A 27,582-nucleotide genomic window follows, 5' to 3' on the forward strand; every position below is an offset into this window, starting at 1 on the left:
CATCGATTAGCTGCTAGATATCTTCTGGCGGAAAGGAGGACTGACAGTATTGTCACTCTGTAAATCACAGTCTTGGCAGACTATCCCCGCTCTCCAGGCTGATCCTGATAGCATCTGTGTTCTTCTCTGGCCTACCACCGATCCTGACCTTCTATCAGATGCCCAGCCTAATCATGCAGTCCTTCTATCATCAGCACTCCAACTCCGGGTCCAGCGAGGGCAATTCCACCATGTTGAAGTGAAAACTGTTTAAAGCACTTTCCATTTGCTGCTCTACAGGGAGGTGGTGATTTGTCCTTGGGGAGGTACAATGGTCAAAAATATCTGCTGTGTGTGTGCTGCAGATGGTCAGCCTTTGTAATCTTAAAAAATAATCATAGTTTGGTGCTAAATCTGCAGAAACCTTCATTGAGATATTTTCTTTTTATATCCAAAAAATAAATTCAAAGTGCCCAGTGTGATTAATGTGACTGTTTTGATATCCCAATGCAGGCATATCATTTACACACTTAAACATACCCAGAGTACATTGTGTGGAGCCATGAGTGACTGGAGCAGTGAGGGTGATGTGTCCCCATGGCTCTGGCTCTATTCTCAAACATTCTGCTGATTTATTGGACTCATATTAGCAAACCGACTACTTTTTTTTTTAAAGCATGGGTGAGTAATTACTCCCAAAGGAATGGACTTTGGCCCATCACTGTTACTATAGCAGCAGAGTCTGACTGAATCTGCAGTCTCACCGTCCATCTGTCTCTTTTATTCTTCACAGTCATAGTATCAGTCGGTATAAGAAATATATTAGTAGCTTTATAAATGTTATCCATATGAAAATGCTGTAATAGCCTTAACTTGGTAAATAGACTGCCCTTTTACTTTCACTTGATGTACACTGTATCTATTGTAGATAATTGGTGTGATCCATCTAATTAACCACTAATGGAAAACTTCTTGAAAACCATTCAACCGTTAATTCTTCATAATGAGTAAAACTCTTTTGGGATGATGAAAACTGTTGCATGATATTCACATTAAGGTTCGTTCTTGACATTGGAAACAGCCGCTAACTTTAAATCTATTTACTAACTTGTATCTGGAACTTCCAAACACATTTCATTGAGGGCTGTAACGACCAACTATTTTTTAAATGTATTGATCTGTGGATTATTACTTTGAATTATTGGATGAAAAAAAGAAATAAAAAATGTCATTATTTCCAGCATTTTGTAAAAAAAAGAACACTGTAACGGGTTTCCCCGTTATTCCGTGAGTCTCGGAGAGTGACAGATGAGCAACACCAGTTCTTGACAGACACACAGAGACAGAGACAGAGACAGAGACAGAGACAGAGACAGAGACAGAGACAGAGACAGAGACAGAGACAGAGACAGAATAGTATTTGCGCCCTCTTCCAGCGCCCAGCTCCTCTTCCCCTCGCTACTGCTCCTTTTGAGGGAAGACACACACACTTATTAACCCCAGCTGGGGCCGATTAGCCGTCACCCCAGCTGAGGTTGATTAGACCTGTCCTGACACCGTTCCCTGAACCACACCCGACTTCCACAAACACCTTATTTTATAGTGCCATTCTATGACAATACAAATATGAAATTTAATCAGTAGACGTTACCATGCACCGAGAATAAAAATACTGAAAAATATATTATTTTTAGAACCTCTCTGATTAATGGGATGAATTGTTCCTTTACGTTAAAGTTCCAGTTTCTCTCCAAATTAACATTTCAATTTCATTTTCTAAAGCCTGACAAGTGAGCAGCAGTTTTCAAACATGTACAATAATCTCCATTTTATACGCATGTTAATATATAAACGGGAGAGAAAGCCTGAAAACCCATCCGTTTTCTCTCCATTTTTTTGTGATGGATCAATGCAGACAGAGACAAAACATACAGAAAGTGTGTCTGTCTTAACCTGCAATCGTGCCTCTGCATTTTTCTCTACTGTAACGTTAGTCTATGCCTTCACCCTTTAAAAAAACAATAATTCTGACTCTAGAGACAAAGGCGACGCCTTCATTTCCTTTAATTCATCACGTTAGCTACACAAGGCGTGGAAATGGCTTGCTTACTGCCCGCACCTTACACACAGTGCATCAAAATCTAGACTACAGAATACAAATGGAGGAAAAAATGTCAGCTTTCAACTGCATCTTACTCTTTTTTTAATTATGATAAAACATTTTTAATTATGTTTAATTATGGTCAAATAAGATATTATGTTACCGTAGATTATAGTAGGTTAAAAAGCCTGGCAGGTAATAAAAAGACGAAAGTAATTGAATGTTTTCAGATCTAATTTAAAGCAAATGTTAAAATACTGAAGTTCAAAGGCAATATTTCAATTAAAATTGGACATCGCCTGTACAAAAGCGTTGTTCAGCTTGGTGAGTCTACTGTAGGATTTGAAATGGTTGTCAAAACAAAGTTTCCCTGCAGTTGCTTGTTTGGGTGGGAGGCTTGAGGGGGAAATGCACAGAGAGAGGAGAAACACAGGTAGTGCTTCACACACTCACACTCTCATACATACAATCAGACTGTACAATTACACATCTGATTAAATGGAGTGATGCTAAACCATGAATTGGTAATCCTAACAAAACCGTGGGATAGTGCCCACCTATCCTGTTCTGAGCAAACTATATAAACAGTGCTGAGACACCAGCTTTACTCAATCCACTTTGCAACTGTGTCTCAAAGGCCAAACTGTGCCCTTTGGGGATACAAAAGAGAGCTCTAAACTTCATCATACAAATGCATCCTTTTTAAAAAGAAATGTTCTCAACCTTAGTGGCACAATAGTTCTTCATATGGATATATCCCCAAAAACAAGCTCCCAGGTGCCGTTGAAATGTATATCTACTGTACAGCATCCCAGACTTTCTTTCAAAAACCCCAGCACTCAAAAAATCCCATTTTCAATCACCCTTGGAGGCTCGCGTGGAGGAGGGCCCCTCTGCAGCATGCAACAGTGGACACAGGGTCAGCAGGAAACTATGATTGGAGTGTTGGAGTGGCAGGTGAGCTTTTAAAAGTTTGTGAATTTTGTAATTTAACATTTGTGGAATCAAGCCTAAAAAAAGGAGATTTTTTTCCCTTTTATTCTGTATTTATTTTGAACTGGGTTGGGTTTTGGACTGTTGGTCGAATAATAAAATAACATAATGAAAGATGACCTTTGTCCATGGGTAATTGAGATGGGTATTTTACACGATGTCCAGACATTTTATCGACTGAACAAAAAATGAATCAATTGGAAAAATAATTGACTCTTTAATCAATAATGATGTGAATCTGCTGTTGAAGCCTCAGCGTAAGTGTATTTTTTTTACCTCATTTTCAGCATACTGTGATAAAGTCTCCTAACAAGGTGACATGAATATATTATTTATGTGCCGAACTGATGCAGTAAAACGGTATTAACCGGTGCAGCTGCATTTCACCACCCTCCAACACACAGAGGATTTACTAAAGAGAGAAACATGGTCTCGGTGCTGCTGATTTTCATATTGGCTGAGTTACACTGAAGCTTAAAACCATTACAGTGCACACGGCCCAATGGAACCAAATGGACAGCATCGGCCGCCAGTGGTAATGGGGAAGCAGTTTCCTTCCTCGAGTGAAAGACTTCAAATAACTGGGACTTTTTTTCACAAGCGATGATAAAAGGAACTATGAGGTTGTCTGACTGTTGCAGGCGTTTATCAGGTTTTGAAAACAGGTCTGAGCTATAAGCAAAACTCTCAATTTACTAGCGCATGGTCAATAGATCTTTTCAGAGTGGACTACACACAGCAGCACGCAGCAGAGGCAGGTTGAGCAACAGAGCTCCAGGCTACATATCACAATGGCTCACACACAAGTTGCAGCCCCATATTCTCCAAGTTTCATGACTCAAAGTGAGTTGCATAGTATGATAGACAGACACACAATTGACAACCATTGTACACATTCAGGCCAGGGCCTTCTCTTTAACATTCAGTAATGGATCTTAAGCTAGACAGAAGTCTCCATTGTACCTGCCTGTAGTCACGTTCTACTTACTTTCTAAAGACAAGACAACACTACCTTGTAGCATGTTAAACCATTTCTACAATTATGCGACTTTTGACAATACAATTATTTTAAGTATTCAGCCCTGGAAATTTTGAAAACCAGCTGGTATTTTATCTGAGAGAATTTGAAATGAGAGCTGTACAGTATAGTTGAATAGTGAAACAAGTTATTTATCTTCTATACTGGTAGTGATGAGGGCCTCTCTATAGACTTCTGCAAACCTGGAAGCAGTGCATGAGTTTAGAATGGACCGGAGATCGACAAGGCACAGCGGAGTAGTAGCAGTGTGGCAAATCAAGATAAAAATGTAGTGCCTATACAGTATATACTGTGATCAGGATAACATATTCAATCAAAGGATTGGAGATGGAGAGAAATAAGAGGAGAGAGCTACATCTAGGGTATGGCCTGAATTGGGCCTTTACTCGATTGTTTGAAACCAAATTAATCAAGGGCAACTGTGGCTTAGTAGAAGAGCGGGTCGTCCTTCAATATGGTCCATGTTGCTGTGTCCTTGGGCAAGATACTTCACCCCATAGCTGTGCCTACAGTGTGCGCATGCTGTATGAATGGTTACAGCGTTACAAGTAACAAGTCGATTTACCATCCATTTATCAAATACAAAGATACAATAATGGGTCATGGCTTCCGGGGGACAGAATGTGGATGTGGAAATCTTGGAGAATCATGATATTCTTTAATATTTTTAGAGCAATATATTTAAGATCAAAGAATGCACTGATGAAATCAATAGTGAGCTTAGGGGGTCTTATATACCGTATTTTCCGCACTATAGGGCGCACTGGATTATAAGGCGCACTGTCAATGAATGGTCTATTTTCGATCTTTTTTCATATATAAAGCGCACCCGACTATAAGGCGCATTAAGCGAAACAAAAGTCAGTCAGTCAAACTTTATTAAACGTGTTCAAAATAACTCTCAACATTGTTCAAACGTTAATGAGCGTATTCACAATAACTCCCAACCTTGTTTAGTTGTAACACGTAAAAAAAACAGTCTGATATCGCTAAATCAAACGTTAGCGTAACTCTGTGTGGTCTTCTTTACTTGGCACAGGTCATCTTCTTGCTTCCTCCACTTCCGTATCATTGATTCATTAATGTTGAATTCTCTCTCAGCGGCTCTATTCCCATGTTCTGCTACGTGACTGATAGCCTTGAGTTTGAAGTCCGCGTCGTAAGCGTGTCTCTTGACAGGTGCCATTTTGGGGTCCTTATACACACACACTGTAATATACTGTAATACATACTGCGAAGCACAGTATGTATTACTCCGCGACGCTCGTGACTAATGTAGCCGTAAAGGGGCGTTCACACCATACGCGTTGCGAATCTTTCGCGCGTCTGGATCCCATGTAAAGTCAACGCACAGACGCGTTTGGTTGAAATTCGCCGGACGTTGCGATAGACGCGTTTCACGCGTTGCGAAATTTCGCCAGAGTTGAAATATTTCAACTTCCAACGCGAGTTGTAAAAGTTTCGCAACTCGCCAGCCAATCAGCGCTGCTGCTGCTCTGGTAGCGCTGGAAGCGGAAGTTATCAAGGTGGAGTCGGTGAAACTCCCTGAGCTGTGAGCCTACGGGTGATGTTATGACCTCAAACACCAGGGTGTTAGATGTTCCAGCGTTTATGGGATGTCCACAATAAGTATAAAGCAGAACTAGTGGTTATTTCGACCGTGGTGGATGAAGGAAATTATAACTGTTTTTACCGAGAAAAGCCACGGAGATAAGCCACGCCCCCTTTTCGCAACTGGTTGCGAAAGACACAAATGAATACAACTTGACTGGCGAATAAACTGACACGAGTTATAAAGCCGTTTGGTGTGAACGCACCATAATGCTGCATGCGGTGCGGCTTTGTAGTTTACCAAAGTCGTACTAAAACCTTTTGACAGAGCGCCGTGTACCACACAAAATCGCTTCGAGGTCAGTAAGCACAACCAGAATTAATTCATAAAAAAGGCGCTCCGGATTATAAGGCGCACTGTCGTTTTTTGAGAAAAGTAAGGCTTTTAAGTGCGCCTTATAGTGCGGAAAATACGGTATACCAGAATTTCAAACTTTGACACAATGCTTTATATACAGTATACTGTATATAAGGCATTATATACATTATATACAGTATACTGTATATAAGGCATTGTGTCGAAGTTTGAAATTCTGGTACACTAATCTGAAGGAAATGTTAGGATTTTTTGTTAAGCTAAAGAGAGAGTTCCTCTTCTGTCTATCGTCATGTATCTGCTGTCTTAATAAATAGGCACTTTGTTCCACTTTCTTGCAAAGAAACCCATAGTATTAAAGGAGCACTTGGCAATGTATCTTGATTGTGTACCGCTTTAATCAGTTGTGCCTTTAAGTTGTCATGAATCTCGCACACAAAATGCAGCTTGAGAAAGTTTATATCATCAATAAGTCATGCCTTTTAAAGCCTTGTAAGGGATCAATTCTGACTCCATCTCTACAGGTGCCAGAAACACTGAAATGCCTTCATGTTTATTCATCCTGAAGAGCACAACCACAAATGCTTGTGTTGAATATAATATATTTGGCTCTCATTGTGATTCAGGCCCGTCATTGCACTTTCCAGTAGCTTTACCACTCATTGAATCGTACCACGGAGATGCTGCTTGGAGGTCAGCCTGTAAAGCACACTGACCTACACACTGAGAGGTCTGTGTGTAGGATCAAGCCATTTCACCGGTGTCCCGCTGGGTCAGCTCAAAAAGAAAACCGAGACCTGCTAATCCTGGAGAACTCCTGCTGGCATCCTTGTCGACAATCACAACACTCTGGGCTTATCTCGCTGCACGAGTGAATGGCAGAGATTGGGTCTCCAAGTATTGTCTCAGCCAGCTCAACCTTCTTTCTCATTAATAATGCAATCAAACACCAAGCATGTCCACTACTTGCTCTCCCGTACATGTAATCATGATTACATCGTTGTCTGCTGAAGAATCATAATTTCTGTTGAGATTTAGCACTCTGTTTTGACAACGTTTCAGTGATTCCCCATTGCCATCACATTCAGCCACAATGAGGGTAATTTTTCCAGCCTTGATGAATATAATGGAGGGATGGATAGGTTGGAGGAAATGAGGAAACATTCTGCGCTAGATTGAATTTGCATTTAAGATTCGCAGATTACACTTGTGATTCCCTGAGTATCGGCTGGCACCGGAAACCTATAATGTCTAGATGCGATTTGAGGATCTCCGACATACAAAGCAACAGCAGCATGTAACGGGACGCATTGATCAACATAAATAAATAACAGATGCGCTCATAAATACTTAATCAAATGTGAAATGATTTTCTTGCCGGTGAGCTGGGGCAACACTTTAGCTGCTGAGCTCTGTGACAAGTTTTCAAAGACGTGTGCGCTCTTGAAGCTGAACATGCTTACAAAGATTATATTTACAATACACAGTGGATTGGCAAAACTGGAAATCAAATGCTTCACCCATCTGTTGTGCAGGGGTGTTAAGAATACTTGCAGGTGTTGGATCTCATCCAGAATATCTGCACTTAAAAGAGACAAGACTCCTGTCTGCCGCAAAAGTTAACATTGTTTGATCACCTTAATACTTAATAATTTATTTCTTCTTTTCTTAAATTGAAATATTTCAGAAGTCAAATACAAAACAGACCAATTATGAGTATTTGGATGTCTGTTATTGAAGTTTGTTTATTAGAGATCTTACAATGAGTTTGACCTCCAGGGACTAATTAATGAATGTTGGCAAAGTAAATATATTTGTTTACGGCACATATAGCAACAACAAAAGTTCAACCGAAGATTTTTCCTTATTCAGTATAAAAACAATGCTTGGGAGTATCGGTCCCCAAATAATGCCAATTGTAAGTAAAGCCAATTGTCATGTCTTCTGAATGTATATATTATACATGAGATTTCTTATCAAATCTGAAATGTGGGCACGTGTATATGCTGACAAAATCACACACATACACATATTATCCTCTGGACATCATTTTAAGTCTGCATACAGTGCTTTTTATACATGAAATAATTGTTTCAGAACAGCTGGGTTTATTATAATATTTCTTGTGAGTTTTTTAAATTTTTTTTTTTAGGAAAATAGCACGTAGATATCAGTAAGGTGTTAAGCGAAGGTTTGTGTAGAAGCCAAACAAAAAGCAAGTGAAGTGTAAGTTTGTGAATATTGCAAAGCAGGGGCGTTTCTAGGATTGAAAGAAAGAGGGGGCTTAGCCCCAAGGGGAATGTCATGTTTGCACGCATAGCAATTTCTCTGGGGGGGGGCCATTTGGGGCCGCGGATATCTTTTCAGACAGTTCATAGATTTTGCTCTGTAGTTTTTGCTTGCATTCAGTATATAACACAATAGACAGCATTTCAGGCTCATAGTGAAATTTGACAACACAAATATGAACTTTTTTCAAATAAAGAGAGAGAAATCATTTTCGTGCACATCTAGATTATCGAATGATAAATATTGTATGCTGGGCTAGCTAGCTAGCTTAGTGTTAAATTAAATGCCCACTACCTTTAATTTGCCTCAAGTAAACAATCTTGCGGACAAAGTACCAATCGTTAACAACTACAGACAGCCACATTCTGTAACTACCTGCACTTACAGGTTCACTCCGTGCATCATTTACTTTGAGGTAACCTTATTGGCTGTAATCATGGCTGTCGTTGACGAGTTACTTGGCAGAGTGAGAGAGTCAGCGCAGCAGCCTCTCCAAGGTCCTAGTGCATTATATCGTTAAGTATGATGATAGGCTATTGGATTGTAATTTGAAGGGGGAGAAAACATACAAACCAGAACGCACGCACATATGTAACATGTTAGAGTTATAAATAACTTGTCCATGTGAGAAAAAATTGTTTAATTTAATAGATAGATAGAGATAGATATATACTTTATTAATCCCCAAGGGGAAATTTGTTGTCATAGTAGCGCCCAACACTTTACAGACACCAAATGGAATAGACTAAATAAACTAAACACACAAAACAAAATATAACAGGGATGACAGATATATACATATTATAAAATAAAATATATATATAAAATATATATACACAATAGAATACAATAAAATATATATACACAATAGAATACAATAAGGCAATTCCATCCATCCATCCATTATCACCCGCTTATCCGGTGGCAGCAGGTTCAGCAGGCCGACCCAGGCTTCCCTCTCACCCGCAACACTTTCCAGCTCATTCTGGGGGATCCCGAGGCGTTCCAAGGCCAGCCGGGAGATATAATCTGTAAGATTCGTGTTCAAAGCTCCGGGTCCCGTGGCCGCAGGAAATTCAGGATTCGAGTTAAAGTTTAACAATATTTAATGGCAAAGATAATACTCATGTAGAGTTCACGATCGTGGGGCCAGAAAGGAGGATCTCTCCACAGACGGACTGCAGCTCCCAGGGAGCCACAGACCGGGGCTGTCTCGAGTCTCCAGACCAGTAGAACCATGTCTCCCCAGAACAAATGCTCGGTCGTTAGTATGGTCATGCAAATGAATTCACACCTAAAGGTTAGTTCCATTGGTCAGTTCAAAGAATGCCGCCGTTCTGTTCGCTAAGCCAATTGATAAATTAGCGGGGTCAAAGCTCACTCTTCCGGTCAAGGACAGGAAGTTCCCCCTTCAGAATAAAAGCAACACATTAGGTTTCAATCGGCATCCATTTTAACTATTGTCTAAACAATAAAACATTCATTCATTCCCATGCATCATACAGTTAATAATTACATTTGTCATTGAAACAGAATAATAAAACAGTGATCCTCTCTTATGTTTCATAATACATTCCTCCAGAATATTCCTCATAATATCCCAAATTAATTATCATATCTTTCTTTATGTATTAATTTAAAACACAAACTTCTCTTATCTACATGTGCAAATATATATAAAATCCACTACAACCTAACAAATCCCTCCAGCTTGTCCTCGGTCTTCCCCGGGGCCTCCTACCAGTTGGACGTGCCCGGAAAACCTCTAATGGGAGGCGTCCAGGAGGCATCCTGACTAGATGCCCGAACCACCTCAGCTGACTCCTTTCGACACGAAGGAGCAGCGACTCGACTCCAAGCTCCCCCCTGATGTCCGAGCTCCTTACCCTATCTCTAAGGCTGAGCCCGGCCACCCTACGGAGGAAGCTCATTTCGGCCGCTTGTATCCGAGATCTCGTTCTTTCGGTCACGACCCAGAGTTTGTGACCATAGGTGAGGGTTGGAACGTAGACCGACCAGTAAATGGAGAGCTTTGCCTTCCGGCTCAGCTCCCTCTTCACTAAGACGGACCGGTACAGCGCCTGTTTTACTGCTGCAGCCGCATCGATCCGCCTGTCGATTTCCCGCTCCACCTTACCCTCAATCGTGAACAAGACCCCGAGATACTTGAACTCCTTCGCTTGGGGTAGGCAGTTTGCCCCCACCTGGAGGGAGCAATCGTCCGGTTTCCGGCAGAGCACCATGGCCTCAGATTTGGAGGTGCTAACTCTCATCCCTGCCGCTTCGCACTCGGCTGCAAAACGCCCCAGTGAATGCTGGAGGTCACGGTCCGAGGAGGCAAACAGGACCACATCATCCGCAAACAGCAGAGAGGCGATCCCGAGACTCCCGAACCGGATCCTCTCCGCCCCCTGGCTGCGTCTAGATATTCTGTCCATGAAGGTCACGAACAGGACCGGTGATAAAGGGCAGCCCTGGTGGAGGCCAACACCCACCGGGAACGTGTCTGACTTACTACCGAGGAGACAAACACAGCTCCTACTGCAGGCGTACATAGACCGGATGGCCGGTGCCAACGGGTCCGGCACCCCATACTCCCGCAGCACCCCCCACAAAAAACCCAGAGGGACCCGGTCGAAAGCCTTCTCCAGGTCTACAAAGCACATGTAAACTGGTTGGGCAAACTCCCATTGTCACAATATCGACGAGTTTCTACCCCACCAATTCTGACCGCCCTGCAAGGTTATGTGCTGACTGAGTCATCTTGAAACATGCAGAAAAAGAAGCTTTGCCTGAAGGGCAGGATAAACTGTTTATCCTCCAGGCATTCTTCTACTGAGATGACACGGACTGAGTTTTAAGGACGCCGGAATATAATAATGCGGGAATCAATTTACGGTACAGGCGTCTAGTTGTAAGAGCTGCGTGAGCTGCGCTGCCTAATCCTGAAGAGATAACTGTGTTCATCCCCCTCTCTGTTGCACCAGCCAAATGCACGAGTTTTGAATAAGTAATGGAAGTTGAACAACTGAGTGACAGGATTTTAACCACACCTGTCTACATGCTGGGTGTGCTGAGAGCCCTCTAAAAGCGTCAGCCCCATCAATCAACGGTTCCCACCACTGACAACATGTTGCGGCGCTCTAAATGGCAATTTGTCAAGACGGGGTTGGCAGGCATTCTGGTGTCCCAAGTATTTGTTACATTAAAAAAACTAAATATCATCAATATGACTAAGAGTTATGCTGTCCTTAACTACAGGTCACAAATGGTCAAATCAGAGCATGTTTAATATGATGCTCATTAGCACAAAGTCTCAAGCATTAATTCAATGCATGCAAGCTGGCAAATAAAACATTTCAGTGTTTTTCTTTGGCAATGTGAATAATAACTGTGTTCACAATAATATATATGCTTTGATTGATTTATTTGCCTTTTTGTTTAACGTGACACGCATTTAAGCCAACATGGGTAACATCACTTTGTGTAGAATAAATAAAGGCTAAGGAAACAGATTTGAACTTTAATGATTTCGTCGTAGTAGTTGTTTTAAAAGTAACGTATGAAACAATTTTTCCAGGAGGTCGTTCTGAAGCCTACATTTCTCTTGAATTGCAAAGTCTTTCTGTGGTTTGTTACTGTGAAAGCTGGCAGTATTGCCGGAGGCTGTGTCATGCCAGTTTAAAAATCCTCAAAAGCTCAGGTGTAAAGTTTAGAAATGTGGGAGGCAGACACAGTCACCTCATTCAAGAATAGACTTAAGACTTTCCTGTTTGATAGTGCTTATAGTTAGGGCTGAATCAGGTTTGCCCTGGTCAAGTCCCTTGATATGCTGCTATAGGCTTATAGGCTGCTGGGGGATGCTTTAGGATACACTGAGCACCTATCTCCTCTTCTCTCTCTCCTTATGGATGAATTTACATCTCTCCATTGCACCTTATTAACTCTGCTTCCTCCCCGGAGTCGTTGTGACTTCACGTCTCATAGGGTCCATTGGACCTGGCTGTCTGATGCCTGGTGAGCCGGCCTCCCGCGTTGGCCCTGCTGATGCGCCCTGCCCCCCCCTCCTCTCTACCACCTTCTGTTTCATGGATTGGAGTTCCATTCATACATTGTCATATTCATGTAATGTGTTTATGTAACTTTGTAAATGCTGTTCATTCTGTACACATGACATCTATTGCTTCTGTCCATCCGGGGAGAGGGATCCTCCTCTGTTGCTCTCCTGAAGGTTTCTTCCCTTTTTTCCCTGTCAAAGGTTATTTTTGGGGAATTTTTCCTGATCCAATGTGAGGTCCTGGGACAGGGATGTCGTATGTGTACAGATTGTAAAGCCCTCTGAGGCAAATTTGTAATTTGTGATATTGGGCTGTACAAAATAAACTGAATTGAATTGAATTGGGCTCGTAACCAGAACAATAATAATTTCACATTCACTGCAAGATTCAAATGCAAAGCTGAGAAAGTGTCTCAGTGAAATCCTTTCTTGCACCTGAAAGGGTGCGTTCGAGCAAAGCACTGAAAGGAAACATCCAAATCCAGGATTCCTTTCCATCAAGGGGCCTGAACGTGGCAGTGTAAGAAAGATCAATAGTTTAAAGCAGGGGTCACTAACAGGCGGACCATTATCCGGGTCCGGACCCAGACGCTGTTGTCTCTGGACCCTTGACCGAAAGGTATTTGGGAATTATTACATTTTCATGAATTGCTTCTATTTAACCGGCGCAGCTTTTAATTTTAGTTCAGCAGTCCATGAAACACAACGACCAATTACACGCGTTGTAAATCCTACTCGACCAATCACATATGTGTATTCCGTTAAGCCCCGCCCTAGACTCGAGTGCCACATTCACACACACACACAGGAGCAACAGGAGAGACCTAATAGATGGAAAAAGTACGTGAGTCATAAGTTATTTCACTTAAAGAGAAATGTGGACAGCTTAACCAAAGCCTTTAACCAAGAATGTACAGACTCTTATGTTTATTGTTCCCACAACTGTTCCAAAGCAGTATGTCTCATACGTTCAGCGATATTAAAAGCAGCGATATTAAAAGCAGCGACGTGAAGCGCCACTACGAGACAAAGGACAGATCTTTTGAGCAAACGTACCGAGTCACATCCGATTTGAAGGCACAGAAAAATAAACCTAAGACCCCAAATGATGAGGCCAGGCTACCAACTTGATTCAAGACGGGGTTAGGCGTTCCTCCGCTGGTGAAGCATCCATCTCTTCTCGTCAAGCTTGACCGCCGGTGCGGTGCCAGCACAGCCATCTGGTGCAGTGTCTGCAGTGGTTACGACGCCGTGCAAGGTTAGAGCCCAGTGGCAACGAGCGGCGGGCTGCTCTCGATTCCTTTGATAGTGCTCTCGCTAGAACACAGTCTAGCTTAGTCCCGGGATGACCAATGGTGCGTTGTCTGCCATGACGCCATAGCTAGTAATAATACATTTATATAGCACCTTTAAAAACAGAGTTTACAAAGTGCTCTACATATAAGCAAGGTAAAAACATAACATCAATACAAGTAAACATTTCAGAAAATACATGAGGCAAAGGAGACAATGCCATATAGGCAATGAACACAATAGAGGAATAGAAAATTACAAATACAAAATAAAGCAGAACAGACAAACAAAAATAGGGGAAACTGCATAAAAAGACGACATCACTTAAAAGCAGTTCTATAAAAATGGGTTTTAAGAAGTGATTTAAAAGAAGCTACTGATTCTGCTAGTCTTATCCCCTCAGGTAGGTCGTTCCAAAGTCGAGGGGCTCTGATGGTAAAAGCACGGTCACCCTTTAATTTAAGCCTTGACTTTGGAGATGTATAGTTACCATGTGAGATGGGAGAGCATTTGAAACCTTTTCTGTGAATAATAGCAACCCCCCCCTCCTCTGCCTGACAGCCGGGGTTGATGAAGGTGGGTAAAATCAGGGGGGGTTGCCTCTATAAGAGGACTACAATCTCCCTCAGATAACCAAGTTTCTGTGATGACAAAAAAGTCCAGTTTGTTATCAGTAATAAAATTGTGGCATAAAAAAGACTTATTATTTAGTGATCTGATATTTAAAAGACCAACATTTGCCAGATTCCTATTAATTGGAGGTAGTGAGGGATGTTGCAGGGGAACTCTAATCAAATTATTATGGTTAGCAGCAGCGGGATAAGCCACTGAGCGTGCTGCAGTGGGTATGCGGTAGGGACTAATGGAGGTAATAAAAGGTGTACCAGTCCGGTTTTGGGGAGTGGAGTCAGGGTGGTAGGGGAACTATAACAGTTCCTAATTTCTTTGCCACCATCTCGCTCTTGGGGACTGTTGTTGTGATGACGAGCTGCAGCGATGTGCTCGGCCGACCAGAGGGAGGGGATGGGAAGCGTGGAGCGATCAGGCCAGGAGCAAACAAACCCCCGGCGGGAGGCTCTGTGGATGCAACGGGGCCGACGAAGGAGTCCGAGCGCCCCGATGGCCGAGACGAACGGAGGAGCAGAGAAGCTGTTGAGCCCGAGGAGCTACGAGTGGAACACTGCAGAACCATGCCAGCCGGGGAGGATGCAATCAATGGTGAAGCCACAGAGCCAGCGCAGCTGGGGCAGAGGAGCGCAGCGCGCCGGTGTTAAGGTTTAACAGGCGACCCTGTTAACTGGCGACTTTCGGCCGAATGTGTCTGTTGTTGTCGTAGTTACGGCAGCTGTTGAGAATAGCGAGAGAACACGTAGCTGTCCTCGCGAATGCCGTATTGTTGAATTCCTCAATTCAATGTCAAACCTTCTCGTATATAGGGTCTGGTCTAAACATACCGTTGTCGAGTCTTTTGAGAGAAAGTCCAGTCGAGTTGAAACGTCGCTTGCTCTGTATGTGTTGAAACAGGAAGTTACCACCTTGCTCTTCCTTTGAAATAAAATTGTTACAAATAACACATAATCGACTTTGAAGCTTGTTTTGTGCAAACGTGTCACGTAAAAGAATTATGTAGTACAGTACCAACAAAATAAAAAGATAGAACAAAAGTTACATTTACGGGATTCAAACTCGTATCATTGGGTGGTAAAACAGTTGAAAGTTGGGGATCTTACCACTAGGCCGAGATCATCTGTAATCGCTCTATTTATACTGTTAAATAGCACACAATTCAGGCAGCAGTCGCAATGAAAGGCAGAGGGCGACCAGATCAACATGCGATCACACTGCTGACTACCATGGAGAATGTGCATGTTACAATATTGCTGATTTCTCAAACAAACAGTTGTCTGTTTTAATTCAAAACGTCTTTAGAGTGCTGCAAATTCATGAGGAAAATGTTTGTGATGTGTAGCTAGTTCAACGCTCCACAGCTGCCCATGCTGGGAAGAGGACTGGGCCTCCTCCTTCTAGCTGGCACGGTGCAGCAGTGAGGGTGCTGTATGTCCTGGTTTCACAGCACCCGGGTGACTGTTAGCACGGCACCGACGGTCAGAGCTCGACAGAGGTGGGGGTGCTTCCCATCGGAGGAGGGCCATTTTGACTCAAGTTGTTAGCTTAGTGGACTCAATTACTGAATGTTCTCTTCCGTGAATCGCCACCTTAACGTGGTGGAAGAGTTTGAGTGGCTCAGTGATCCTGAGAGCTATGTTGTTCGGGGCATCTGCCCCTGGTAGGGTCTCCCATGGCAACAGGTGTCAGGGAAGAGTCCAGACTAAGAGCGGTTAAAAAAACATACCAGGGCGAGGTGAGTCAGAGAAGTTATTTCACTTGGCGCTCCAAAAAGAGAAATGTGGACAGCTTAACTAGAGCTTTACCCAAGAATGTACAGACTCTTATATGTTTATTGTTCCCACAACCAGTTCCAAAGCAGTATGTCTCATACGCAGGCCCGTAGAGATCACCCCCGCAGCCCCTGCACCGTGGGGGGGGGCTCGCGTGGCAATTTTTATTTATTTTTTAATTTTTTAATCCAACACTAGCCAGCGCACTCGGCCATATTGCGGCTAAGTGTCGGCTGACTCGGCTGTGTTCCGGCTCGATGCGGCCAAATGTGAGCCACCTTTGGCACATTTCACTGTCAATGTCTGGCCCAGGTGTAGCTGTTACGGACATGGGCAGATTCTGTCTGAGACATGGCAACCGGTTTATCGGCAGCCATCATCGACTCTGGCTGATGATGGCTGCCGAATCTGGGCCGAATAATGTAATAAATAAATAATATTACGTAATAACATTAAGATATCCCTCAAAGTTGTCTCTCTCATATAAAGCTACACAATAAAAAAAAGTATTTTAAACTGGCTTTATATGTTTTAAATAATAGTTATAAAGGCAATCGTAACAGGCAACCACTAGGGCCTTTATAATTTAGCGAACACGCTAATAATAAAACACAACTCCATACTATTAAGTGTGCCTGATGTAGCCACGGCCATCAAATTATTTCTGACAATACCCGTGACTGTCGCAAGCGCTGAAAGGTCATTTTCCAAGCTAAAACTGATCAAAACATATCTCAGAAGCTCCATGTCACAATAGAGCCTGTCATAGAGAATAAACGTGCGCGCAGTTTAGATGTAAAGAGCGTGGTTAAAGACTTTGCACACAGATTTGCTAAAAGACGCGCACATGTGTATTCAAATGCAAACCTGTAGAAAGTAGCCTACCGGCCGGTGTATCAACTATATGTAGGCATATTTGTTATGTTGTTGTAACACATGTTCTGTTTGAGCTGTTTGATAGGCCCTAGCATATGTTTTGTTTCTGTTGGAATAGATTTGTTCTCTGTTTGAGCAGTTTTTTCTGATTGAATAAATTTCCCTCAAAAGAAAAGCTTGGGTCCTGTTCGTTTATCTTTGGATAATGACCGCGGGACAATACATTATCCCTTACATATGGGGGGGGGGCCCTCTCAGGGTTATTCTGCAGGGGGGCCTCATGTGTTTCCGTTATGGCACTGCTCATACGTTCAGCGATATTAAAAGCAGCGATGTGAAGCGCCAGTACGGGACAAAGCACAGATCTTTTGAGCAAACGTACCGAGTCAGATCCGATTTGAAGGCACAGAAAAATAAACCTAAGAGCCCAAATGATGAGAAATTAGCTCATTTCTCCTCTCTGTTAACATAATTTCAAGTGAACCTGAAATTATGTTAACAGAGAGGAGAAATGAGCTGAAACAAGTTTAATAACCACAGACAAAGTCTCTGCGCACACATTTCTCTTTTTAGATGACAATAATATAATATCTTGGCTCTTTTGATTGACATCGCTTGACACCCGAAAAAACTGAATTTAAAGTTAAATAATCTTTACTAAAATTAAGTCGCATTTTTCAAAAGCTTTCTGTTTTAAATCCAGCCTTTATTTTACTTTAAATAAGAGAAGATCCGGTATTTATTATTATTATATTATAATATTATTATATGTATTATTTAGAATTAATCCAGTTAAATTTGAAATCTGTAATAATAAATATTGTTTATGAATTGAACTTGGCTACTTCAATACATATGGCACAAAATCATAGAGCGCGAAATTTGACATTTTTGTGATGTTCCGGACCTTTGGATGAGGAAATTCTCTCTAAGTGGACCTCGCTGAATTTTAGTTGAATACCCCTGGTTTAAGGCAATTGTTTTTCAGAGAATAGAGGAAGACAGTTCACGCCTGCTCGTCAAAACGCAGCATCTGGTTCTGCTGCGCCGCATTGTGAACTATTGATGCTCCTGTCGGATGATGAATCTTTGCCAGCACCGAACATTGATTTTTTTTCGGTGCTGGCAAAAACTGCTAAAAATGTGAGTCTTTCCTTTTTGCTTCTGAAAGGGGGGGCGGGGAATCCAAACTTGATATGTTATGTGTCAATTACTGAAAAGACATTTTGGAGTCATAAATCATTTTAATCCTATAAAACCATAACTGTACTGCTCTGAGATCAGATTGGGAGTCCAAAAGTGTTATTCCTAAATTAAATTAGTTAGCTACAATCAATGCAATATATTTACACATAATAATTCATACAATAATGAAGAAGAATATTGCCACCTAGGATATAAACAATGCACAATGTAAAGTATAAGAAAAGATTCTTTCATGAGGAAGGGCATTCTTCTAACACTAATTTGTACTTATTTATGAAACAATTACTGAATTGTCTTATTTAGTATATTATATTGTGAGTAATACTTTATAGCAGTCATTTGGCAATTATTTGCAAATAAAGTTGCTTGCAGTTGTGTCGCTGCACCCCTAGTCTTTAAAGACTGATGAGCAGAAGTCATTCCAGCAACTCTGAACTTTTAATCAAGGCATCATTTAATGATCAATATTCTATCCACCAGACCCTAACACGAGCCTTAAAAATATTGAATACGGAGGGAGCCATGTTTTGCATCAATTTAATTCATCTCAGATTATAGATACTGCCCGGAGGCAAAACTCTTGGAGAGGGAGCGAGAAAATGAAGACAAAAAATGTAGACAAAGAGCCTCTTGAGATCATCAATAACCACAGCGGAGGCCACGGCCGCACTGCCCGAACACTTCAACCTGCCTACAATATTATCTTCAGGCTGCAACATCTAGTCTAAGACATGCCCCCACACCCGAAAATCCATTAATATTGATTCTGCATTTGAGCAAGCATGTGTGTCACCTCAGGTGGAACCAAATTACTTTGAAACACCCCAGGAGGGCTCTGCTTCTGGGAGAATACTGAAAACCATTAGTTGACTGGACTGGAAAAAATAAAACGGAATTAAGGCAAATAAACAATAATAAAAAGCCTGCTGTTTCAAGCGGAGAAGGATCAGTCAAGAGTAGCCGTGGAAGAAAAAAACCTGCACTAATGTAAAACACCACATTAAGGTTTGTGCTGGATTAGAGCCTGCTATTTTCAGTTCTGAAACTTGTGCACCACCTAGGAAAGTGATGAAAGTGTCAGCACCTCACGCACACCCAGATGTTTGTGAGTATATTAGTCGGTGTTATCCTGTGCTCCTAAGCTTCTTATCTTCCTGCTGAACCTGTGCATGAAACATAACGTCGGATCGCTCTTTTCCCTGTCCTTGCAGCTATTTATAACCTTCCTATTCTGATAGCTACAGCTGATTATTATCAAGTATTTATTATCCGTAAATTATCAAGTAAACATCAACAACGGAAATGTCGGTGCGTTCAACACCTCGCTGTGTTTAGCAGGAGTTGCAATACGGCAGCTGATGAGGCCGTTCTTTGTGAGTTGTGGAGACGGATGAAATGAGTTTGGATGTGTTTAATACTACAAAATACGCTCAATGTTACAGTTACTGTCGTTTCCTTCCAGAACAGCAGAGAACATCCCAATTGAGTGAAGGGGTACGTGTGGAAACTATGCTTCCTAATTATAGTGATCAAACATTTGCCTCGCATTTCAGGATGTCAAAGGCAAACACGTCGCTGCTGATTGGGTAACACCTCCGACTCACCCACCGAAGGAGAGAAACGTACTTCAAAGCCCGTCGCACCTTTTCAGACAGTTTTGAGGAAACGTGTCATTCAACTAGGAAACTGAAATCGACGCTCACTGTTTTCAGATTTATCGTTCCCGGGTTGTTTTTACTTTATTTCTCACCAGCTATTGTCATCATTATAGTGTCATTGTTAACAGCTTTGAATGCCTCTAAACCAGGGGTGGGCAAACTTTTTGGCTCAGGGGCCACATTGACTTTTAAAATTTGACAGACGGGCCGGGCCAGTATCAGATGGATGGAGAGCAGGGGCGTTTGTAGGATTCCAAGAAAGGGGGGGCTAAGCCCCAAGGGGAGTGTCACCCTGGTGAATGTGGGCCCCTGATATCCATTGTTTCTGACAGTTCATAGTTCAATCAGAGTGTGATTTTGCTCTGTAGTTTTGCTTCATTCAGTATATGATAACACAGACAGAATTTCAGGGTCATAGTGATATTTTATGGTCATTTGGACACTATCACTGAGATAAAGATGAACTAGTTCAGTGTCAAATATACCATTCAATGGAAAAAAAATATTATAATAATCTATATTAATGCAAAGAATGGAGAGATGTCGATAGTTATTTCTTGTATTTCGAAATTCGCTCATTCACACTCGCTCACTGGAGACAGTTTCTAACTTCCCTTTCCTTTGCCTCAAGTAAACCTGAATGTAAGCAGGTAACACTCGTTAACTACAGCTAAACACTCATCAAAGTCACGACTGTTTGCTGTCCTGGCTCCTCATTGGTGGAACAAGCTCCCCATTGACATCAGGACAGCAGAAAGTCTCTACACCTTCCGTCGCAAACTAAAAACACATCTTTTTCGACTATACCTTGAATAGGGAAGGTAGCGCTGTAGTAGCACTTTAGTAGCACTTAAATGACTCTTACTGATAACACTTTGTAGTTTAACTTTATTGAAGAAATTGTACTTGCTTGATTCTTGTTGTTCTGAGTTTGGACTCATGGTTTAATGCACTTATTGTAAGTCGCTTTGGATAAAAGCGTCAGCTAAATGACATGTAATGTATTGTAACACTAGTTAACAACTACAGACAGACACATTTTGTAACTACCTGGACTTACAGGTAAACCTGAATGTAAGCAGGTAACAATCGTGGTATGCGGTACATTACGGTGAGCTTGCCTATGAGGGGAGGGGTGGACGTGAGCAGCGAGCAGCCGGCTGGACTCGCAGCCTGACACGCAGCAGAAGCACGGCACGCAGCGCGGTGACGCTTCTTCGTTCCAGACTTTCCTGAAGCACGATGACGGCAACAGACCAGCATCGATGTTTCTTAATGCTCATTTGTTGCTCAGCTCTTTCTCTTTCTTTGTGTGCCTCTCCTGCAGAAGGAAGCGTGACGGCGCTCTTTAACCTGCCGTGTTCTGCTGCAGGAGCGCGCACGCGCAGCCCCGAGGGTACGAAGCGTTACAGCAGTCTTTACTATAATTTATAATTCATAATACTCGGCGGGCCGGATCAAAACGCCCTGCGGGCCGTAGTTTGCCCACCCTTGCTCTAAACCCTACACATCCTCGACACTGGAGGCGTTCAGCAGCATTTTCAATTGCGCTCTACAGCGCAACTGTAAATGCGCAGATATTTTGCAGATATTTAGTCAATAAATCATTTAGTTGGTCGCCAGAAAGTTAATGATAATTGAATTATTGCTTTAGTTATTTATCGTGGATAAAATAACAAAAAAGGGCTTTGATGTCTTTCTGCTTTTGGTGCTGCTAGTAATAAATGTATACATTTACTTGAACTAATAATTTACCTGGTACCTCCTAATATTTATACATCAAAGTGCCATTACTTATATTTACAGGATGAAATAAACAATATATCCTAAACATACAAATCCCCTTCACAAAATCACGAAACACAATGATACTTTTTTTTGGAAATCTAGTGATTTTGGTTTATCTTTTAACTATGAAACCACTGAATATAGAAAGAAAACACCCCCTGTCTGCATGCCACTTTAATGGCACAAACTGCATCACAGTTTTGCACAAACTGCTTCCTGTGGGCGTCGTCATTAGCAGACCTGCTGCAGGTCTGTCTGATAGGATTGGAGGTCAATTGATAAATCTGATCTAATTCAGGTTTCTCTAAAAGTAGATAATCCGGGTCAAATCTCATTCTCACTTCTCAGAAATTGACTGTCATCACATATGCATTAATGCCTACCCACGCATATCAAATGGGACATCTTGAGGAACGGTTCGACCACTCAGTTCAAGAGGCTGATTATCACAGGCATCTTCACCGCGGCAGAATCAAACGGCACTACAGATACATCAGACACACTTTCTCACTTATCATTAATGCAATCAAAGGGCTCTCTCTCCGAGCAGACTCTCGAATCAACATTTGGTGAGAGGAAAAGAATCAAATGTGCCTTGGTTAATGTGTTGCCAGGACATGGTGTGCTGAGACAGGCAGAAAGAGAACCCAACTCTGAAAGCTTCCACTGATTGGTTATTTCAGCAAAACTCTGCAGCACGACAGAGAGATAATGAGCTCTCTTTGATCGGAGGAGCATTGTTGTATATGATGATCATCTGTCTGTGTGTGTGTGTGTGTGTGTGTGCGTGCGTGCGTGTGTCAGTACCTGATTAATATTCAAGTTAGATTGTCTGTGGTAATATCCCTGAGGAGCAGCTGGCTTTTTGTTGCACCCACATGGGAGGCTTTCCACGCATCTTGTCCCACTCACATGATTGTTTGAAATACCAGTGGTGGTGTGGATCATAAAGGTATCTCTGGGTCCCGCGGTGTGAGGAAAACGAATCTTACGGATATTATAAAGATAACAGCTTATTATCAGTTTGTTTTGTTTTGGATGACTGGAACAGAAAATGATGATTGCATGCTAATTACTCTGTAAAGTGTATCAATTAATCATTTAAACATGAACAACAGCCAAAACATTCATCATTCACCAGTTGAGACATTTGCATGAGTAATTGTTTCTATTTATTTTTGCTAATTAAAGAGAAAATGTGTTAAATTGTGTTTTTTGCCTGTTACATTTACTTACTTACTTACTAAACAATCCTACGTATTTAAAATATATATATTATTTTTCCACAAGACCCTCAGGGTGGGAGGGTTACAGTAGATTTATCTTCTGAATGCAGCTTCCTCCTCACATTTTGCAGGCAATAATGAATCCCTCATTTATAAAAAGAATAAAAAATAAAGCTGCATAGAGATAAGGGACTGTGGTCTGGGAGTCATTTGGTATATAACCTCTGCATCACACAGCCCAAGGCCTATTTGTTGTGTCACATGCAGTTGTTCACACTCAAGCTGGCAGAGCAACACAGGACGGTAACAGCTTTGTTTTGCCTCCACAATCCCACTCTACAGAGTCTGCACACATTCTGGACCACCTTTTATTTTTTAAATCCTCTCAAATCGATCCCACGGCAGTAAATATTCCATATTTCCACCCGTGGCAACATTATGGGTTGTATTTTTCTGTTCATAAATACTTGATGGTCGACATTTTAAAAAACTGTTGTGGTACAGCTGATTCCCGTGAGTGTGTGTCCTATCAAAAGTCTTTCCAAAGCACTAACTCCACTCGACCAAGACCATCCATCTCCACTTATAATGTGCATTTAATAAGAATTAAATTGGCGGGTGGATAGATGCGGTTGGAGCCGTGTGATAATGACAGTTTGACTCTTCATGGCTTTGATATGTGGATGACAGCCCCCTGTGAGGCCTAATGGAGCCGTTCCACCAGCATCTGTTAAGAATGCCTCATTGAGTTTACAATTAGTAAAGGCCACGGTTCACCGCCACGCTATGTGGCCACGGAGAGTGGGCAAATCCAAGAGCCTTTAACTCTGATCTCAGAGTGGGAGGGAGTTGTATTCTGTGTCTAGGAGGAAAACTGTCAGGCATACTTATCAAGAGGTCTCATAAAAGTAAGTCAAACATGTAAAGTGTATTATAATGTTTTCAATTATCTTAAAACGCATTCTTTCAATATTTTCACTTTTCCCGACCCTGATTTTGCCTCTCATCCCTGAGCCCATTGGAAATTTCCCAAAACAGTAATTCCCTGAAACATTTTTGTTTCAGGATAAACACAAGTAAACAGTTCATTTTTGAGGACTTTTTCTGTTGGCGAGTTAATAATAATGTCTTGTTTTTTTAACTGTAGTTAGCTGACTTATTTCCTTGTACCTACTTGTGCTACTATTATACTTAATTGTTGCATGGCACAGATAAAGTATGTATGGTTTCCTCATAAAAGTTAAACAACGTTTTTGTTTTATTGATTTTGTTCAACTCACTCTCAGTAAGGTTTCTAATGATACATTCAATTAAAAGAAGGTAGGAACATTCAATGTACCATTATTCTATCATTACCAGCGTTGTGTGTGTGTCTGGTTTTGATTTCACCTTGTGAGTTTGTGTGTCATTATGGCAAAATGTGGTCCTGGAGACTCCTAATGGAGGACGCGGTTTTGAGGACATTGTCAGGTGTATTTAATGTATTTACATTTGTATGTCTATTGACAGATTTTGTCAACGTGACAGCATCGCAACTGTGCAAGATTCACAAAACTGTACAGGTGTGTAGTTGAGATTCATATCTCAATTTCGATATACATCATGATTTAGTTTACTGGTAATTCAATAAATAAATGACCACTGCGTTGGCTCACTAGTTACAACAAGACAGTTCTGGCTTCCATCTAATCTGTATGGAGTTTCAGTAGTTGGACTGGCATCTGTCCATAGTTGAATCATCTAAATTGTCTGTAGGTGGGAGCGTGGTTCTGCTTGTTTGACTTATGCTTTAGCACTGTGATGGAACACCAACCTGGCCAGGGTGTTTCCATTCCTGATACCCAATCCATGCTGGGATAGGCTTCAGATCTCTGTGACCCTGAGAGGAAATAATAGATTTTGAAAGTAAATGGATGAATGGGAATTATTACAATCAGACAATAGTTTGATATTGCACTGTAAAAATGTCAGTGTTCAATCTTTCAGTTTACTATTATCATTATTAGTATTTCTTGTGCAAATAGATCAGCAGACAGATACCGAACTGTTTCATTTTCAAACAACATGCAGTCCGATATGTAAGCTAGAAGCTGCTGTGCTCATTTCTTTTTATTACCTTATGTTCATCATGAGATGCCATTTAAGAATCCATATATTTTAGTCACCAAATTAACAATCAGGTAGAGAAAAAGATGTATTAACATGAGTTCATGGTATAGGCATAAATCACAACCACAATTATTTTCTGTAATAGAAAAACAAAACATTTTTTGCACCATGAGATATTTAATCTGGGATCACAAGAAAATAATCTTTCATGAGTTCGGAATTGGTGTTAGTTGCATTTTCTTAAGACGTGCCATTTGGATTTAGAAACAAAGCTCCCCATTCCCACTCCACATTTTTGCTTCACCTGTCTTGTTTCTGTATTTGGGTAAAGTGGAAAAATAAAGCAAACCCTAAAATAATTTTAAAAAACACAATAATAAAGAATCCATTTTTGAACACCTCTGACACAGAATAACATCAACAATCCAACATAGTACATATTCCCAAACCCCAAACTGACTAAATGAATCCACAAAGATACATACAGAAATTGATAGAGCTCGAGTCTGAGCTACGCTTTCAGTTCTTTTTTTGTTTGTTTTATTAAAAAAACCTTGAAACCTGCAGACCTGACTGTGCCTGTGATTGCTGCACTGCCCTAACTGCTGTGTCCTCCGTACCGTCTTGTTACAGTACATATAAATATACTTTTGTTTGAAGTTTTAAAACCTTATCCCCAAACTTCCAAAATGTCCGTGCAGTACTTTAGGCTCTGCAGTAAACCTCAGTTTGTGATGTTTTTTTTGTTCTTGATGATCTTGGTCCGTAGTCAGCCTGGCAAGAATATGAACATACCCCACCCCACCCCACCCCCACTGACACTAAAACCAGTCAAGTGAAACATCACATCTCCATGGCGAAAGCAGAGAGCAAGCACTTCATCTCTCACCTCAAAATCATTATTACCTGATTAAGTGTGATTAAGAGAAGATCATTAGCAGCTGCATGTCCTGTCAGTAATGATTACCGTGATGGGTGCGTTACACCCGATAAGCTCATCTTCAGGCTTAGCCACTTTAATGATTAGGGAAGCATTGTTTAGCAGAGCTCTTGGATGAAAGGTTGACTTGCTATCGTCTGAGCAGAAAGTCAGAGTGAGGTGAACATCCCACAACTGCATTATAATGAACCAAATTGTTCTACAAGGGGGATGACATTGAACACATTTTTAACTCCAATTCCTTTACATTGTATACTTGAGTTACTCATGTTCAATCTATTACTGATAATGTTGATTATGTGGGTATTCTGTGTGGGTTTAATTCTAAAAATTATCCCATTCACATCAGAAAACTAAATGTAGAAGTTGAAGGAAAATTGGAATTATGTAGTGTTCAAAGATACAGAAAATGAAGACGTTTTTTCATCACATTACTTTTTCAGAAAAAGATCCTGAAAAGGTTTCCCACACTTTTTTCCCTCTCCAATTTTTCTCAAACTGGCTTATTCCGTGAATTATGTTGCTGAGGATTGTGCAAAAGTTAATTTGCGAAGCCCAATCAATGAAACGGTGTCATCACTAAAACAGGACCTGGAGTCTCACAGAAAAAAAACGCACCTGACTTTCTTTCATCTTCAACTTCATCTTAAATCCTTTTTTTCTAATTTGATTATATATGGGAGCTGAATTATGGAAGAAGAGTACATCAATTCCCTAAAGTGCAAATGCCTCAGGAATTTGATTGCATATGAAACGGATTCAGTTGCCTGAATTATAAATATCTGGAATTAATTATCATTAGTGAGGACATTTTCAATGCAGTGAGATAAATGAAACAGCTCTTACAAAAAAATGCAACGGGGATGCTGGCGAGTCTAACGCCGCTCCGTCTGGGACAGTTTTTATGTTTGATTAATATAGATAGATAGATAGATAAATAGATAGATAGATAGATAGATAGCTCGTTGGTAGCCACTGGCTAGCGAGAGACTGCCAGCTAGTTGTCCAGGAAGTAAACGGTAGCAGTGGAGAGCAGGTGCAACAGGTTTTGCAGAAGAATTAAAAACAGAGAAGAATGGCAATTGAACTTAACTACACTGATTTATTTTGATTTAATGTAACAGTACATTTAACAGTGTAGTTAAGTTCAATAACCATTCTTCTCTGTTTTTAATTCTTCTGCAAACGCTTCGTCTTGGATTTGTTTTTGCTTACCTGTTGCACCTGCTCTCCACTGCTACCGTTTACTCCCTGGACAATGTAAAAGTTCAGAAGAATCTCGAGCTGCCTGGTGCTTGGAAGAAGAAGTTCCGAAGCCAGAGATATATAATCAAAAGTATTTAATCATAACAAACAAGAGTCATCAAGTACATACATGGTCCGGACCGGACGCGCTCACGTGATTCCACTTCCACAGTCTACTGGCTGAGCTCTTCTCCTCGAGCGCTCCTGGCGTAGCCAACAGTTTCTGTCTGGCGTCACCCCTCAAGAGACCAAATTCACGTCTCACAATTAGTTTTATTAGCAATGCATTCGCTGAGCTAAGCTCCCATTGGTTAGTGGAGATATTCATGCAAATACCTTTCAGAGACACAGCATGCTGCTGACCAGCGAATAAGACATGAGGTTCACACCTGAGGGTTAGTTCCATTGGCCACTTCAAAGAATGCCGCCATTCTGTTCGCTAAGCCAATCGATAAGC

The sequence above is a fragment of the Cyclopterus lumpus genome, chromosome 13 (assembly GCF_009769545.1).
Source record: "Cyclopterus lumpus isolate fCycLum1 chromosome 13, fCycLum1.pri, whole genome shotgun sequence".
In the NCBI taxonomy this organism is placed as follows: domain Eukaryota; kingdom Metazoa; phylum Chordata; class Actinopteri; order Perciformes; family Cyclopteridae; genus Cyclopterus; species Cyclopterus lumpus.